This window comes from Vipera berus (assembly GCF_964194415.1).
Source record: "Vipera berus genome assembly, chromosome: 8".
Lineage (NCBI taxonomy): Eukaryota > Metazoa > Chordata > Lepidosauria > Squamata > Viperidae > Vipera > Vipera berus.
Genome location: NC_138211.1, coordinates 24,353,530 through 24,370,844, shown reverse-complemented (window position 1 = coordinate 24,370,844; position 17,315 = coordinate 24,353,530).

Below are 17,315 nucleotides of genomic sequence, written 5' to 3'. Positions count from 1 at the left end.
CTTCAGATCTGTGTAGGTGACCGACTCGAGCAGAGCAGGGGAGACCAGGTTCTTGGCTATATCAAAGGTAGTTGGGCCGCATACGCACAGGAGTGTCGCGGCTTTCAACTGATGTTCGCTAACCTCATTAGCACGGAGATAATTCTCGATGCGAGAGATGTAAGAACTCCACCTCTCGGGGTGTGCCATGTCGAATTCCTCCAGTTTCCCGACTTTCGCCATGGTGAGTTGCTTCTTGCTCGCAATGCCTTGTGCTGCTGGCTTCTGTGCTGGCCCTAGGATGGATCCTTAGGGTGTGGTGGTCTCCAGCGTGGCTTGCTGGCAGACCGAGGGGGGGGAAACATAGTTCCTGCCAGGCTATGGTGCTGGCTTCACCCCCTAGTGGTTTCAGGCTCTCATGATTAAGCAGCACATCCCACCTTCGTTGCCACTGTTAAGTTCTTGGTTCAGTTAGGCATTGACGAGGCAGAGCGGTGAAACAGCAAGCATGTTTATTAAGTACCAACAGAAGCAGCTCTAATGGCTGCTGAACAGCTATATATATGGTTCACCTGTAGGCAGCAACCAATAGATTTAAAGTAACAATTCCCGCCCAAAACATAGTTAATATCTTGGAGACAGACAGTCTGGGTTGCAGCAACAAGAACCGTTAAGCAATCATTCACTTAAGTACAGCAATTAAGGACACTACATTGTGCAACTGATTGCAGCAATTAAGTCCAATACATTATAGAAACACATCCAGCCGGCTCTTTAAAAGCCCTGAGCAGATTTTGTTTGGGGAAAAGCATGACAAATCTTTGTCCCTGGGAAGCAGATTTGGTCTCTGTGGGTAATGGTGACACACTGGTGTCTGCTATTACCCTAAACACAGATTTCTGTATATCTGTGGAACCATGAATAACTCTGGAGAGAGTCTTTAATATTTTATTTTTTCCCCTCCTACCTGCTGTTGCTTCAGTGAGTTCAACGAACAAATGATACTGATCTGCTTCCCTCCAGCAACTGCTGGTGACCACCGAAGTCTACAAGAAGAGCGAGTGCCGATGTGATCCTTTCACCTTCTAGCAATGGAGGACCAGCCCAAAAAGAGAGGGAAGCCCCCTGAAAGCGATATTTCTCTGGGGCTGCAAACTGACGGAGCCACTGCAGGGCTGATTTAGTGTGTTGCGTTTGAAGATAATGTGACAGTTGGTGTATGTGACCAGCAGATCAAAGCCAACACTGACACCTGTCTATCACCAGGAATCCTTGCAAGAAGAAATAATAATTGAAGAAATAGTTGTATTCTAAAGAGTGACTTTAAGTTCCGAACTTAAGTAAGCTGCTAGGGACCTACACTTTCATACTTTGTATGTTTTGGGTCCGTTCAGGAAATTCAAGATTGATGGCTTAAAAAAGCTACAAGAGTGTTGTTACCATTTCTGCATTTCCCAATAACAAAATACTTAACCTTTTAAAATGAGCTAGCTATGAAAACAGTTTTTGGGAAACAAACAGCTTACAAAAACTGTAAATGAATTACATATTTTTTTTAAAGGACATGGAAAAATATTTGTGCTTACATCACCATCTTTGGCAAGTTCCCTGCCACACCGCCTATTATTTGCTTCTAGTTCCTCTGTATTAATCTCTTGAGGCCCTGAACATACAAAATAACTTTCTATAAAATGGCATTCTATCAAAGGAAAGCACAAGAAAAGTATTCTAACTGGTTTCACACAGATCTTAAGACCTGAATAAATTCACTGTTCGCCAGGAACTTGTCTTTTTAAGTGTGCTGAAATCCCTTCCGGCCAAAGGACCACCTAGGAACATCGTGATGGGGTAGCCAGCACCCCTGGCATGCACTCCCAGAGCCGAGTGTGACGGTCTGCACTGGCCGCATTTCCACGCCCGCATTTCCCCAGCAATGCTTCACCAACACTCCTGCCCTGCGTGCCACTCCCAGCCGATTTGCCGAGGGACTCTTGTCACTGCGAGTTTTGCTTCGGCGGGCCTCCCGGTGGCCAGGCGGGAGAAGCGGCAGAGGCAACAGCCCGGCCAGCGCTCACTCCCATCGGGGCCGGACTGCCTGTGCACTCGCATCCCAGCCCATTGGGGGGGGTGCTACGGCCCCGCCAGCAGCCACGGGACAGTCAGGAGGGGTCCCAAAGGGAGTGCAAGTTGCGCCCACAGCCGGAGCCTCGGTGGCCCCGCAGCAAAAGTGCAGCCGGTGGCCCCTTCCCCCCAGGAGACCCAGGGCATGCTCCAGGACGATGGGTGGGGGTGTCTCCCAGGCAAGGTGAATGTTCTTTGGGGAGCCCTCTGTTAGAGATTAAACTTGATTTGGGTGACAATATTATATAATGGAGTAAAAGCACCTTTAAGGAGTTAAACGGCCTAAGGGTGTGGCTGTAATTATTCCACATAAAAGAGAGTTAGATGTTACACATAGTTGCTCTTGTATATGTGTTTGATGTTAGTGTTTGGATACCTCTTGTTCTCTTGTTTGCTAACTTGATATTTATTCTCTCAAGAATCAACTGCTTGCTACAGTGTATATTGTTTTTGATATTGGTAAGCAGCTTTTGTATTTTGATACTATGTTTTTTATGGACTGACTTTTATGTGCATGATACTGGATTGATACTTGGACTATTTCTTACTGTGTTTCTTTTTGTTGTCTGAGTAAAAATAAGTTATAAAACTCGTGTTAGTGCATTACTGTTTGCCTAAAAGTCCCAGTACAACTTCCACTGTGTATTAATAATACTCTGTTAAACAAACCATTTTTTCAACAACATATTCTAACAATGGTTATGGGCCCAGATCCAGTGTGGTGCTGAGGACTGGCACAGTATTGTATTTATATTTCCTAACTGAGTTTTCAAATTCAGACAATGGCACAAGGACTATTCAATCCATTCTGCATTACCCGGCTTAATGGGTCAAACTACGTATCCTGGTCTACACAATGTAGTTTGCTATTACAAAATCAAGGTCTTTGGAAAATAGTCCATAATCCTCCTGATGTAACTGCCTGGGATCCAACTAATGAAGAAGATAACAAGAAGATTGTAGACTTCAATAAAGACAATGATAAGGCTTTATCTATCATTGGGCTAACATTAGGAGACCAACAGCTAGTCCATGTGCGTGGAGAAGAATCTGCTGCTAAATGTTGGGCTAAGTTGAAAAAGATTTTTGTTCGGGACAGTGTTGGTGCTCATATAAATCTTACCAGAAAGCTATTTAGAGCTAGACTGGAAAAGAATGGCGATATGTTAGCTCACCTTAACTTTATAAAAGCAACTTTGTTGGAACTGCAAGAAAAAGAACTTATTTTCTCAGAGCTTCACCAGGTTTACATCATTTTATCATCATTGGATGAGAGCTACGATGCCTTTGTATCGTCCTTGGAGGTTTTGTCCAAAGAAGACCTAACTGTTTCTTCAATAACTGGAAGGTTGTTGGAAGAATCAAGATGTCGTATGGAGAGAAAACAGTTGAGAGAGCCATTGCAACAAGAAATAAAGAAGACTGAATCTGCTTATATTTTAAGGAAATGCTTTAATTGTGGGTTAAAGGGACATATTGCTAAGTTTTGTCAGAATAGTAATTGTCAGAGAAAGGAAAGCCATAGAAAGAATAAAAAGCTGATTAATGTAGCTGTAGCTAATAGAACTACTAATAACCACAATTGGTGGGTGGTAGATAGTGGAGCTACACACTGTATTTCAAAAATAAAAAGGGATTTTGAGAATATAAGGTCTAGTAAAAAATATATTTCTATGGCTAATGGCTGGAGAGTCAAGGTCTCTGGAGAGGGTAAGGTTTACTGTTCATTTTTAAAACAAAATTTGGAAATGCTATATGTTCCCAGATGTGATTATAATTTATTATCAGTTAAGGCATTATTGGAAGCAGGTTTTAAAGTTACTTTCCAAGGGGAGGAATGTCTTATTCAAAAGAATGAAGTGAACTTAATAGCTAATATGAAAGACGGTTTGTTTGTAATTAGCAATGATCCTATAATAATGGCTACTACTTGTACAAATCAAAAACCACATGATGAATGTATTCATTTATTACATAGAAGATTGGGTCATGTGAATTTTAATACACTAAAAAGAACTGTAGCTTTGTCTAATGGGTTTAAGTTAAAGGCTTGTAAGAAATATCTGCAGTGTAACGTATGTGGTAGAGAAAAGAGCAGGGCAGCACCAGCTAATAGGTTAGATGGATTTAAAACCACAACTCCATTAGAACTGGTATTTATGGATTTGATAGGTCCTATGAAACCCAGTTTAGGGGGTGCTTGCTACATATTAAATATTCTAGACCATTATAGCAGATATGGGTTCTGTTATCTCCTTACGTCAAAAACTGAAACTATACAAACAATATCTAATTGGCTCAAGTTTGTACAAAGGAAAACTCAGTTAAATGTAAAAACCATAATAACAGACAATGGAACTGAGTTTGTTAATAAACAGTTTAATGAGCTGTTAGTTTCAGAGGGAATAGAGCATAGACGTACAGCTCCTTATAGACCTCAGCATAATGCATTTGTTGAACGGAGGGGCCAAACATTGCAAGCTATGATTAGATCTATGATTGAAGATTCTGGTTTACCTGATAGCTTATGGGGAGAAGCAGCAAAATGTGCTAATCATATTTTAAACAATGTGGTTAGTTCAGCTACAGGTAAAATTCCTTATACCTTATGGTATAAGAGAAAACCAAATCTTAGTTATATTCACACATTTGGGACACCTGCTTGGGTACATATTCCAAGTTCAATAAGAAATAAAGGAGAACATAGAGCTAAACAATTATTTTTTGTTGGCTATGAGTTAAACCATAAGTCTTATCGGTTCTGGGAGAAAGGTACTAAAAACATTTATTGTAGTTCTAGCGCTGTTTTTCAAGAACAGTCAGGCTGGGAAAGGGTAGAAGATATTGTATATATTCCTCAACAAGATTTAACTAACTCCTCAAATGAAAGTGATAAAGAAGAGGAGGAAACTGCTAGAGAGATCAAACAAGAACCACTGATAGTGGAGACAGGAGAGGAAGAAGATAATAATGTAAATGTACCTATAAGTCCAATAATTCTCAGAAGGTCTAACAGGGAAAGACGACAGCCTGATCGTTTCGAGGCAGGTTTAATTTGTCAAATAGACATTGAACCTTCTAATGTTGAAGAAATAAAAATGTATCCTGAGAATGAAAGAAAGAATTGGAAAGTAGCTATGGATAAAGAAATAAAGTCTTTGCAAGATCTTAATGTTTATCAAGAGGTTAAAATACCTAAAACAGAAAAGTTAATTGGATGTAAATGGGTTTTTAAACTGAAAGAAAGTGTTACAGGAGAGGTAATACATAAAGCAAGATTAGTTGCTCAAGGATTTGCACAGAATAATAGTGATTATGATGAAGTATTTTCCCCAACGTTAAGAGCTTCCACTCTTAGGGCTGCTTTAGTTTGGGCAGCAAATAAGAATTATAGTATAAAACATGTAGATATTGAAACTGCTTATTTGCATGCAACATTAAACCATGATATATATATGAAAGTTCCATCAGGAATAGAAAGTAAGGTAGGGTACTGTTGGAAACTGAATAAGAGTTTGTATGGTTTAAAACAGTCAGGTTATGAGTGGAATAGATGTTTAGTAAAAGAGTTAAATAGTTTGGGATTTAAAGCTAGTATTGCAGATCCTTGTTTATTTATAAAACAGCAAAATAGTGAATTATCATTGTTATTATTATTCACTGATGATATTGCTATTATAGCAAAAGATGAAACAGAAACTGAAAGAATAATTTCAGGGTTAAAAAGAAAATTTAGAGTAAAAGATCTAGGAGCTATTAGTCATTATCTAGGGCTGGATATTGTCAGGACTAGTAAAGGATTTAAACTGTCTCAAGCTAAGAAAATTAATGGTTTGCTGAAACGTTATAATATGGAAAACTGTAAACCAGTAAAAACACCTATGGTTCAAGGTTTTGAGAGTTCAGCAGATAACAGCAATGTCTTTGATAAAAAGATATATCAATCATTAATAGGCAGCTTGATGTATTTATGTAACTGGTCAAGACCTGACATAGCATTTACAGTTAATCATTTAGCTAGATATTGTGAGAATCCTACAACCAGATGTTGGCAAGGTGCGAAAAGAGTTTTAAGATATTTGAAACACACCATACATTATTCTCTATATCTAGAGCCAACAAAGGAATTGGAACTAAAAGCATTTGCAGATGCTAGTTTTGCATCTGATACTGTAACCAGGAAATCCACTTCAGGATTGGTTGTATTATTGGGAAACGCTTTAGTAGGATGGAGGTCTAACAGACAGAAGCATATAAGCTTATCAACAACTGAATCCGAATTTTCTTGTCTATCTTTATTATGTACTGAGCTATTGGTATGGAAACAATTATTGTTTGATATGGGTTTAAATTGTAATGAACCAATAAAAGTGTATGAAGACAATCAAGCAGCTATAAAATTAGCAACTAATGCTGCAGTGAAAACTAGATCAAAACATACAGATCTACGGTATCTAAATGTCAGACAATGTGTTAAAGATAATTTGATTAAACTGGAATATTGTGCAACTGAAGATAATATTGCTGACCAGTTTACTAAAGCTCAGGGTGCTATAAAGCATAAATCTGTTTGTGATATGTGTAATTTGAGATTGTAAAAATATATGTATAATATGCCACCCAAAAGGGGAGATTGTTAGAGATTAAACTTGATTTGGGTGACAATATTATATAATGGAGTAAAAGCACCTTTAAGGAGTTAAACGGCCTAAGGGTGTGGCTGTAATTATTCCACATAAAAGAGAGTTAGATGTTACACATAGTTGCTCTTGTATATGTGTTTGATGTTAGTGTTTGGATACCTCTTGTTCTCTTGTTTGCTAACTTGATATTTATTCTCTCAAGAATCAACTGCTTGCTACAGTGTATATTGTTTTTGATATTGGTAAGCAGCTTTTGTATTTTGATACTATGTTTTTTATGGACTGACTTTTATGTGCATGATACTGGATTGATACTTGGACTATTTCTTACTGTGTTTCTTTTTGTTGTCTGAGTAAAAATAAGTTATAAAACTCGTGTTAGTGCATTACTGTTTGCCTAAAAGTCCCAGTACAACTTCCACTGTGTATTAATAATACTCTGTTAAACAAACCATTTTTTCAACAACATATTCTAACACCCTCTTTTTATCAGCTTGCTTTTTATAGGTCTCAGAAGTCTTTTTTAAAGCAGTTTTCGTGTTTCTCCAAACTTCTTCCCACCCCCTCACCCATTGATCAAGTGTCTGGGTAGCAGAGGGCATTTGAGGGTATTCAGGTATTGGGCTGAACTCTTTTTCCTGTGGCTACTCTGAAAGGTGCATAGCCAGTGCTGCTGTGAACAGAATTATTGTAAGCCACCTCTGCAAAAGGGAGGAGGTCGGTCCAGTTTGTTCATTGGTATGAAACATAACATCTGAAATATTGCTCCACCATCTTGTTAGCAGATTCTGCAGCCCCATTGGTAACTGGATGGAAAGCAGATGACAGGTCTTGAGATGATCCAATTAATTTAATGCTTCTCCAAAACTTCGCTGTGAACTGCACCCCTCTATCTGAAATTATTCATTTAGGGGCGCCATGCAGCTGATAGATGTTTCAGGAACAATTTAGTCAGTCATTGGGCTGATGGGAGTCCTTTGCAGCCAATGAAATGAGCCTGCTTCGAGAACAGGTCTATTACAGTCCAGATGACAATATTTCCTCTACTTTAAGGTAGGCCTACTATAAAGTCCATAGCTATTTCTTCCCATGGTTTAGAAGGGTCTGCCACTGGCTGAAGTAACCCAGGGGTTTTCCCTGGGATTATTTTCATGGTGGCACATACAGCACAACTCTTGACATATTTTTCCACATCCCGCTTTAGCCCCGGCCACTAAAATTGCCGGCGGATGAGATGTAGACTTTTTAGATATCCAAAGTGTCCAGCCTGTTTTACGTCATGCCTATGTTTGAGAACCTTAAGATGGAGGGCTTCAGGCAAATATACAGTTTCCCCCCTTTGTAAGCCAAACCATCCCTACATGTTAGGGAGGTTTGATTGTCCTTGAACCATTGATCGGTGAGGAGTTCTTGCCCCAGGGTCATCAGAATTAGGGGCCCTGTGAGGTGTGAGTTGAGCAGCAGTTTGTGGATTGGAGATAATTGCCTTGTTAACCTCTTCGTGTTCGCTTTTCTACTGGGGCAATCGCAATAGTGCATCAGCTAGGAAGTTTTTTCCTCCCAGTATGTACTTTAGAGTGAAGTTGAAACAGTTAAAGTACTGCAGAGAGTTTACAGTGCCTCTAAATTTTTGTGATCTGTCCATACTTCAAAAGGCATCTTGCTCCCTTCTAGATAGTGTCGCCAGTTTAATAGTCCCCACCTAATTGCGAAGGCCTCCTTCTCCCAGATTGCCCATCTCCTCTCGTCTCAGAGTGGAACGACCAATCCCCAGCTGTTAGGTTCATCATGGGAAAAGGGGAGATAACATCAGTCCGTCTCCAGATCACACAGCGATGGTTGACGGCTCTTCACACCTTCCTCTGGGATTGTAGAAATAAAATAGGCACAGAGGTTACATTCTTAATTCCTTCCCTTGTTCTTACTGACAGTTTAGGGAGATAAATTCAGAGAGAGATATAGCGCAGGGGAACAAGATGTTACATTGTAGTGGATAGAGGAAGCAAAGGCAATAAACAAAAGCAAAAGGCTACATTGTAGCAGATAGAGAGGAAGCAGAGGCTATAAACCCACGGACACATCCCTCCTCTCCCTTGGGAGTATGGCAGAACCCAAGGAAAGGTGATATTAGCCTTTGGGTTAGAGCAGGGCTTTTCAACCAGTGGTACGGGTACCACCTGTGGTACATTGGCACCTAGCAGGTGGTACACGACCATCCTAGAAAAATGGTAGTGGGGGAGGGGAATGAGCTGAAGTGGTGGCAGTACTGCACAAGCCTGAGAAAGAGACGGCTGGAGCTGCAGGACTGTCAGGGCTCAGCGGAAGCACCAGGATCGGTGCTTCTTCGGGGCTGTCAGGGCTCAGCGGAAGCGCCAGGATTAGCTCCAGGCTCCAGTTGGAGCTCGGTGCTGATCCTGGTGCTTCTGCTGAGCCCAGAAGCGCCAATCAGCTGGAATGTTGCAGCATCTCCAGGGTCTTGTGATTTACATTCAGATGCTTGGCAACTGATTCATATTTATGACGGTCACAGTGTCCCAGGGTCATGTGAAGTGATCAAAGCCTGCTGCAACCACCCAGCACACGGGGAAGGGGGAATAAAAACCAAACACCACCCCACCCCACCCCCGCTGCCAATCATCAACAGAAATGCTCACAACAATGAAAACTTTGGACAGGCGGGCAAGCAGGTGTCTTGCTCGGCTGTGGCTTGGGGGCACTTTTTTACTGCCATTGTAACTTTGAACAGTCACTAAACAAACTGTTGTAAGTCGAGGACTACCTGTACTTCATCACTTTTTTCCTTTTTTTTTTGGTCATCAAATTTTTGACACCTTGCTAGGCGACTGGTGGTACTCGGTTGTTGAGTCCTTTGGGAGTAGGGCGGTGTATAAACCGAATTAATAAATAAATATCCTAAAAGTGGTACAATGGGTGAAAAGGTTGAAAAGCCCTGGGTTAGAGGGGATAGATAGAAATGGAATAGGAATGGGTTCTGACATGACATATGACACCAGTGAGATTAGTGAAAATGTTTAAAAATATTTCAAATAATTGTTGGAAATGTAAACAAAGACCAGGTACTTATTATCTTATCTGGTGGACATGCCCTAAAACAAAAAAGTTTTGGGTTAAGATACATGTATGGTTGGACAAGATGACTAAACCAGAATTGTTTTTGCTGGGAATAATAGGAGCTAATTATGAGAAGGAGAGCGAATATTTAATATTGCATTTATTAACAGCAGCAAGAACTGTATTTGCCTATTATTGGAAAAATGAAAACTTACCATCTGAAGAAGTATTAATCAAGAAAATTTTAGAATCTGCAGAAATGGATAGATTGACTTTAGAGATTAAAGAGAAAGAAGATACAGTTTACTTTAGAAGATGGGATAACTTCTATCAATGGTTAGGAAAACGAATTAGGGAGAAAGGAATGTGATATGTTATTTTGAATACATACTAGTAAGAAGAATGTTATGGATTGATTAATACTGTTTACGATAAACAATCATATTTACTACTGTTATCTATTACTATATTAATTATTGTTAGTTAAACATATGTACCTAGACAGTATTCTGTTTGCTAAATATTGAAAATGTTACTGGGGGATAACCCCAATGTTGATCCCAACCTTGTCCTAACCTCAATCCTCACCCCAACCCCAGCCTAAACCCTAACCCCAATCCTGACCCCATTTTATCCCTAACACTATAAAATCCAATAAAACTCTTTTTTAAAAAAAGATACATTTGTCTGGAATGTTATAGATCTCCTGCTTGGGCAGGGGGCTGGACTAGAAGACCTTCAAGGTCCCTTCCAGCTCTATCATTTTATGTGCTATATTTTAGTAAATGAATTAATGAAATAAGATAAATTCTGCCACTCCAGAGGACTATACCAAGAATTAACCTCTAGAATCCTCCTTTTTCCTCTCTATTGGCCCAGATGGGTAGAATATTTAGAACCCAGAGCTAAACTTGAGCTGATTTAGTCCAGATCATTCATTAGGGTTTTTTTCTGGCAGATGTACTAATACATAATGCTTGACTACCTTGTCTAACCAAAATAGGCTAGAACAGGGGTGTCGAACTCAATTTCACTGAGGGCCACATCAGCATTGTGGTTGCCCTCGGAGGGGGGGTTGTGTGTGGCCAGGGTGGGCGTGGTCTACTGGGTGGGCATGGCTGGAGTGCATGTGGCCTACTGGGTGGGCATGGCCAGCTCTACATCGTTCATGTCAAGGGTGCCTATGGGGGCCTGGGCAGGAGTGGGACAGATCTGAGGGTCTCTGGCAGGAGATGGGACCGGGGCAAGTGCCAAGGCATGGTCCACTGGAGGAGCCTTACTGTTCCTCTCAGGTCATGTGGGGGGGGCTGGATGGTGGCACGGAGGTCAAATGCCCAGCCCAGCCCTCAAGCACCCACAGCACTAAGCCCAGCCCCACTTCCCCAAGGGGGTGCCCAGCTGCATTTACCTCCTCCTCAAGGCTGCTGCTGCTGTGCTTGTTCTCTTTAGCCAGGTTGCTCATGATGCGTACGAGGGCAAAGTCAAGAGGGTGGCCCACTCCCTCACCATGTGAGGAGACCTGGCTTTGTATCCAAAGCTTCCTTAGCAATAGGATGGGAGACCCCCAGGATAGGCCAGAAGGAGGGGGCAAGGGGATGGTTAAAGGGCAGCAGGGCAGGACTAAGGCAGGACTTCCCTCAGACCCTCCCTCTCCTTCCCTCCCTCTCCTCTCCCTCTCCTTCCTTCCTTCCTTCCTTCCTTCCTTCCTTCCTTCCTTCCTTCCTTCCTTCCTTCCTTCCTTCCTTCCTTCCTTCCTTCCTTCCTTCCTTCCTTCCTTCCTTCCTTCCTTCCTTAGTACAGAGTGCTGGGAGCCTTGGTGGAGCAGTGGGCTAATGCCTCCTTAAGTAACACCAGCTGCCTGCAATTAGTGCAGGTTCACATCCCACCAGGCTCAAGGTTGACTCAGCCTTCCATCCTTCCGAGGTAGGTAAAATGAGGACCCAGATTGTTGGGGGCAATAAGCTGACTTTGTAATAATGCCGCTTGGGGCCCCCCCGAAAGCCCTAATAAGCAGGCATATACATAGAATGAAGGCTATTGCTAAGCACATTGGTTTGTGCTTAAATTGTAAGCCGCCCTGAGTCTTCAGAGAAGGGCGGGATATAAATGGGATTAAATATATATATATGTGGACCTTTGGTCATTCGGGTTTTCCCCGCGTAGAAATGAAGGTGTAGGCGCAACGTTTCGACGGAATCCCATCCGTCATCATCAGGCTGGTGGCTTCTGCTTCCTTCTTCTGGGAGAAGCATGTGGTAGTGGCTGTTTGTTCCTCTTTTTTAAACTGCCAGAGGGGGTGTGTTCTGTGGGTGGAGGTGTGCTCTGATTGGGTGGGGGATTAAGTGTGTTCTGATTGGGTGGGAGTGTGTTTTGAATGGTGGGTGTGTTCTGATTGGGTGGGGGTGTGTTTTGAGTGGATGGGCTGGTCTCAGCTGCCAGCCTTAGACCTGAGCTGGTGAGTTGTGCTGCTTTTGTTCGGCTTCGTGTTTGTGGTGGTGCCATGTTTTTATAGTGGGTGTCAGTTTGCTTATTGTGTGGTTTGGAGGGGTTTAAAGTGGCTGATGTTGCAGCTGTAGTTAGGTTTCTGTTTTGTGGTTGTGTGTCGTTATCATTGTGGGTTCGGATTTGCTTTTTGAATGGTTGTGTGGTGGTGATGTCATGTGATGTTATCATGAGTTTGGGTCTGGTATCATTCTTGGTGGCTGGGACTCTTCTGTCAATCAAGGCGGGTTTCCAAATGGCTGGTAGGCGAGAGGTATCATCTCGTTTGTTCATGCTGTGGGGGCGTTTTTCTATCTCAATGGCTTCTCTGATTATTCTGTTGTTAAAATGTTCAATTTTGGCGATAGTTTTGGTTTTTTTAAAATCAATTTCATGTCCCGTGGCTTCAAAGTGTTGGACCAGGGATGAAGTTTGTTCTCCCTTTCTAAGTGAGTTTTTGTGCTCTTCAATGCGTGCACTTATTCTTCTGTTGGTCTGTCCGATGTATGTGGTGGTGCAGGTGGTGCATGGGATTTCGTATACTCCTTGGTTTTCTAACCCAATTGTGTCTTTGGGGTTTCTTAGGATGGTGGATATTTTTCTGTCTGTGTAGAATGCTGTTTTGATGTTGTGTTTTTGGAGGATCTTGCTGATTCTGTCTGTGGTCCCTTTTAAGTATGGGAGGAGGGCTTTGCCATTTTCTTGTTCTCTGTCTTGGGTTTTCGTGGGTGTCTCTCTTCGGATTAAGTTGGTAATCGTGTTTCTTTGGAATCCATTGGCTGTTAGTACATTAGTGAGAGTGTGTAGTTCAGTTTTTAGGTGTTGTTCGTCAGCTAGGTGTTTTGTTCTGGAGATGCGTGTCTTGGCTACGGAGTTGATCTGTGCTGGGTGGTGGTGTGAGAGTGCGTTCAGATAGCGGTTTCTGTGTGTTTTTTTATGGTAGATAGTGTGTCCTAGGGAGCCGTTGGATTTCTTGTAGACTAAGACATCAAGGAAGGGAAGTTGATTGTTAGCTTCTGTTTCCATGGTGAATTGTATTTTGGGGTGTAGGCTATTGAGGTGTGTGAGGAAGTCATCCAGTTTTTCTTTGCCGTGTGGCCAGATTACGAAGGTGTCATCTACGTATCTGAGCCAGAGTTTGGGTTTGTGGTTTGATTTTTCTAGAGCGAGGGTTTCAAAGTGTTCCATGTAGAGGTTTGCGATGACAGGTGAAAGGGGTGATCCCATGGGTGCTCCTTCCATTTGTTTGTATCTTTGTCCATTGTAGATGAAGTATGTGTTGGTTAGGCAGTGGTTGGTCAGATCTAGGATGTGTTTTGGGGGGTTGTATTTATTTCGGATAGCTGTCAAGGCTTCTTTGATTGGCACTTGGGTGAAGAGGGATATGACATCAAAGCTCACAAGTAGGTCACAGGGCTGTAAGTTTAGTTTACTTATGATCTCTATGAATTGGAATGAGTTTTGTACGTGTGAGGTGATGGAATTTGCGTAAGGCTGTAGTTGTTTGGCAAGAAATTTGGCTAGATTTTGTAGAGGTGAGCCTATGGAGCTGACTATGGGTCTGAGTGGGGTTCCTTCTTTGTGTATCTTGGGCAGACCATAGAGCTTGGGACATCTGGATGATTTTTCTCTGGGAATGATTGTTTGCTGGATCTCTTCACTGATGGGGGTGGCTTTTATTTTGGATTTTGTGGTTTTTTCCAGGTAGGTCGTGGGATCTGTCTTGAGGAGTTTGTATGTGGAGTCTTGGAGTAGGTTGGATAATTTGGTATGGTAGTCAGATGAGTTCATTACTACCGTGGCATTGCCTTTGTCTGCTGGCAGAATGATTATGCTGGTGTCTTTTTTTAGGTTAAGTAGTGCTGTCTGTTCCTCTTTGGGTAAGTTGCTTTTGGGTGGTTTGCTGGTGCAGAGGATGTTGGTAACTTCGAGTCTGATTTTGTTGGCGTCTTAATTTTGGTCAGGCTGGATTCGACTCCGCATATAATGGTTTCCGTGGGAATGTGTTTGGGAGCGACTGCAAAATTAAATCCTTTAGACAGGACGTTGGTTTCGGCTTTGGTGAGAATCCTATCTGAGATGTTGTGCACAGTTTGTTTCATGTGTTGCTGTGAGAGAGGAGGGGTTTGTTTCTGGCGTTCCTTTAGTCTTCGGAGTTTATTGGTGTGTGTGTCTGTTTTGTAGGCAGTCTCTGTTTCAGCTCTCCAGACAGCGATTTGTTTGAATTTGTCCCAAAGTGTGGGGTGGATCTTGTTGCTGAGTTTGAGGTGAAGTGTGAGGAGGTCTCTGTTGATTCGGTCCAGGAGGAATCTTTTTGTGTGGAGTTCATTTCTGATTAGGGCCAGTTCAGTTCTTATCAGGATGCGTTTGATGGCTGCAGAGTTGGAGTGGAATTTCAATTGGAAGGATGTGGGGATTAAATTTTGATCTCGGCAGTTGCGTAGGAATGTGAGGTCACACAGAATGGAAGCTCTTCGTACTTCGAGTTTTTCGTAGGTCCTAGTTAAAAAAGAGGAACAAACAGCCACTACCACATGCTTCTCCCAGAAGAAGGACGCAGAAGCCACCAGCCTGATGATGACCTACACCTTCATTTCTACGCGGGAAAAAACCCGAATGACCAAAGGTCCACATACAGACACCCGCGAATATATATATATATATATATATATATATATATATATATATATATATATATATATATATATATATATATATATATATATATATATATATATATATATATATTTGAGATGAGGGAGGAAGAAAAACAGGCAAGAAATGCAGCTAGGGAAGTGTCATCCTTAGTGAGGAATAAAGAAATGCACCATCGCCTGGAAATGGCCAGCACACGGCCCTCGCCTACTTCATGTATCCAGCTTGGTGGGCTCTGGGGGAGGGGATGCCATGAGCAGCATGAGAGTCAATGTTACCTGCGCAATGCTGCCCAGCCCCCAGCCTGCCCAGTTTTGGCAGGCAGCAGGGTGCTCTCCTTACAGTGCTGAGAGGCTGAGCTGGGTGGCACGAATCTGAAGAGAAGTGCAATGCTGCCCAGCCCCTAGCCTGCCCAAAGTAGGCAGGGCCATGTGCTAGCTACTTCCAGGCAATGGTGCATTTCTTCATTCCTCACAAAGGGTGATACCTTCCCAGCATGTGCCCAGGGGGCAGTGCCGACGTGGCAGGGGCCGGTCCTTCGCTGTTTCCAGACGGCCTTGTGGAGCTAAGCCTAAATGTATTTCAGCATAGATAACCACCATGAAATTGTACATTGGCTCCCAGCTGGCCTGGGCCAGGGCCAAGGCAGCAGGGGCTGTTCCCTCAGTTTCCAGGATGGCTTCGCGGGCCACATGAAACCACTTTGCAGGCCGGATCCAGCCCCCGGGCCTTGTGTTTGACATGTCTGGGCTAGAAGAAACTATTCAGCTGAGCTAGGATAAGGTATAGCATGCTTAAAATGATTTTACCTATTATTTCTTTGATACTGTAATTGTCACATTCTTACTCATGAGGGCTGTTTCTCAGTTCAGATGAGAACATTTAATAATGGCCAAGCAGGGGTCATGGGAAATAAACAGATGAATCACTGAAATAAACTGGCAGGCAGCCTAATTTACAATGGTTTTGTGTTCTGCATAATTAGGGTTGAAATCTTGAACTACACATTAAGAAATGACTTGGGGTTACAATTGTTGTTGTTGTTAGTTGCGAAGTCGTGTCCGACCCATCGCGACCCTATGGACAACGTTCCTCCAGGCTTTCCTGTCCTCTACCATCTTCTGGAGTCCATTTAAGCTCATGCCTACTGCTTCAGTGACTCCATCCAGCCACCTCATTCTGTCGTCCCCTTCTTCTCTTGCCCTCAATCTTTCCCAGCATTAAGGCTATTCTCCAGTGAGTCCTTCCTTCTCATTAGGTGGCCAAAGTATTTGAGTTTCCACTTCAGGATCTGGCCTTCTAAAGAGCAGTCAGGGTGGATCTCCTCTAGGACTGACCGGTTTGGTCGCCTTGCAGTCCAAGGGACTCGCAGGAGTCTTCTCCAGCACCAGAGTTCAAAGGCTTCAATTCTTTGGCGCTCAGCCTTTCTTATGGTCCAGCTTTCACTGCCATACATTGCAACTGGGGTTACAATTAAGGGATTATAAATAACTGACCTCACCTTATTTTTCCACTTGCAACTGAACATATTTGTTTGTTTCTTGTATTTACTACTAAATATTTTGTGGTTAAATGTTTTTTTCCTTTTTCCTTGACTTACAGCAAAATTGTTTCTTCCATTTTCAAATTTTATACTTATATAAACCCTGATTGTGGAGGTGGAAAAATGTTATTATTCTGTGATTTATTTTAAAAATGTAATATATCCATCAAATTAAACTCCTGCAGATAAGCTTGTGATACTTTCAATCTACTGGCATTAAACACAGTTAAAACAGTGCTGCAGTCTAATTAAACTGTCATCCATCCCACTTGGTTTAATTAGCAAAGAAAGACTCCTGGTTCATTTTTTTCCCAAGGGTATACTTTACTGAGAACAAAGTGGTTACAGATTAGAGCAGACAGAATCTGTTGGCTTGGTGCAAAAATGATGTAATTAACTTCCCAAATATCCAATTAAAAATTCTCAGGTTGTTTTGGAAACAGACCCTGCGTTCATGCCTTTCCCATCTCCGTATTCCTTTTGCTGACGTTGTGCTTGATTGGTGCCCCTCACAATCAGGGCTGGCTCTGCTCTGCTTCAAACCTGACCCCCTCCAGCCACCCACATTCCAATATCTCCCCCTCCCGCCGTTGCAGGTGTCAGGCTGGCAAGATGCAATGCAAAGCAAGTAGCAGAATGGCAGTCATGACAGAAACATATAAAACTCGAACAAAATTGCCAACCATACTTATCTGATCCATCACTAGAATAAAGTGATGGACAAACACACAACCTATGCTGGGAATACATAAAGCAGAACGTAATTCTTTTCTTGCACTTGATAATTTGTTATTACAGAGGTCAACAACTGTTGAGCAGCT